The following is a 2,500-nucleotide window of genomic DNA, read 5'->3' as shown; positions in this document are numbered from 1 at the left end:
TCTTTCTGCTTCCCTTTTTATTTCTTCTTTCTATTTTCCCCTTTTCTTCCTTTCTTCCTTTCTTTTCATTTTCCCTTTTTTCCCTTTCCTTCTTTTTTCTTTTTTCGTTCCCTTCATTTTTTTCTCTTTTCCATACTTTCATACTTTTTTCATGTTCAGGAACTGCTTTTTTAAACTTTCCCAGGTTCATTATTTTAAAGGAGCGATAGAATATCTTTTTTATGAGAAGTCTTTAAAAAAATATAAAAGGGAAACCCCCGTCAAAACTCTACGGACCTACAACCCGCGTTTAACTATTGGAGTCCCTCTTTTTAGCATCTCGTAAAAGTGTATCCTAATTTTACATAACTACGGACGTTAGCGAACTTAAGCTCTTGGTTGACAGGTTGATATGTTTGCACAGATGAAGACAAGCTAGAAATATGACTAGTCTAAATTATTTCTTAACTTAGTATGTTACTGCAATACGTCTTATCTCTAAATTCAGTCCTCAATCGACTTTATCAACCGATATCAGTTTCAATGATTCTAATAATGATGATAATAAAAACATTGATAAAAGTAATGATGAAGAGGATAAACAAATAACCAATAAACATCAATAACTAAATGTAATAAATACATTGCAAGTCGGACAGGTAAATAATAAACATGTAGATACAGATACAGTGACACAGGTAAACAAACAGGGAGATGGACTTTTTAATCCTATCAAAAATGAATGGATAGCCATTGTAATCCAACAAATTGTCAGAATGTTGATTATCTAGAGAATTGACTGCGTTATTTCCCGAATGACATAAAAGAAATTGTCGGGGCAAATAAAAAATAAAATATAAAAAAAATATACATGTTAAAAATTAATTTTTAAAATTTAAAGAAACATTTTTTGAAAATAATTTTTGGGGGTAAAAAAAAAAAAAAAGGGGGGGGGAAAAAAAGGGGGGAAAAAGGAAGGGGGGGGAAAGGGGGGAGAGAGAGAGAGAGAGAGAGAGAGAGGAAAAAGAAAAGGGGAAGAAGGGGAAAGGGAGAGAATGGGAAAAAGAGAAAAAAGAGGGAGAGAGAGAGAAGAGAGAGAGGGGGGGGAAAGGGGGAGAGAGGGGAAAAAAGGGGAGAGAGAGAGAGAGAGAGAGAGAGAGAGAGAGAGAGAGGAGGAAAGGAAAAAGGAGAGGGAAAAAAAGAAACGAGTAAAACATAGACAAAAAACAGACAAATAAACACACACACACACACACACCCCTTACACAGATCCCCCAGTCACCCCCATCCCCCCACACAAACCACCCATACCTCACTCCCACACACAAAAGAAACCCCTTCCCTCAAAGCCACAGGTTGCTATCTGGAAATCAAAATATTTTTATTTTTAAAAAAAAAAAAAAGAAAAAAAAATAATTATTTTAATTTTTAAAAAAATCTTTAAAAAATTATTTTTTAAAAAAAATATTCTTTAAAAAAAATCTTTAAAAAAGATTGGTTATGGTTCGATTTTTTGGATCGGGTTTTTTTTTTATTTTTTTTTTTATTTTTTTTTTTAATAAATTTTAGTGTTTAAATGATGATAGAGGAGGAAGGATGATGGTGTCGGGGTATTGAAATGATAATTGCATTGCATTTCATTATCATTACCATTAAATTATTTTTTTCATTATCATTTTTTTTTTTCATTATCTTTTTAAAATTTTTTATAATCTTTTTTTTATTTTTCATTTTTAGTTATAATCATTATCATTGTCATCATTATGATTATTATCATTATTTTTAGATATTATCATTCTTACTTTATTACTTTTATCATTATACTATTATATTATTATCATGATCATCATTTATTATCATACAAAATTTTTTATTTTTAAATTTTTACTTTAACAATACTTTCATACTATTATCATTATCATTGTTATTGCTACTTTCATAAACCAAGTAATGGTGATTATAGTTACGATATTGAGTATAAATAAAAAGATATTAATCTTGAAATACAAAAACGCTTATTAAAAATAATTCCCATGATAACTGATACTAAAACCCGTAACAACGTTTAAAAAAAAAAACACAAAGTAATTACGACTACAGGAATTAATAAATTTAAATCATTCAAATTATTTTTTTTTTTTTTTCAATCGCTTTTAAATTTTGTGGGTCACAGAAATTTAAAAATGATGGTTTTGCTCATTAATGATTAAACAGAGATAATGATGTTTCCATCCGACAGATCGAGGGAACTCCAAAATCACCTAATTATGGTTTCTTGTGATTTTTTTTATATTTAGAAATTTTTTCCCCATAGTAGGGTTTTAAACATACATAGAAAAACACACACACAACACACACAACAAAAAAAAAAAAAACAAAAAAATTTTTTTAAAAATATATATATATATATATATATATATTTAAAAATATATATATATATATATACAGATAGAAAAAAAAGATCGAGAGAGATAATCATGAACCTACTTCTACTATTTAAAAATAATAAATGATAATAATA

This window comes from Penaeus vannamei, chromosome 5 (genome assembly GCF_042767895.1).
Source record: "Penaeus vannamei isolate JL-2024 chromosome 5, ASM4276789v1, whole genome shotgun sequence".
NCBI lineage: Eukaryota > Metazoa > Arthropoda > Malacostraca > Decapoda > Penaeidae > Penaeus > Penaeus vannamei.
Note: the sequence above shows the minus strand (reverse complement) of the source record.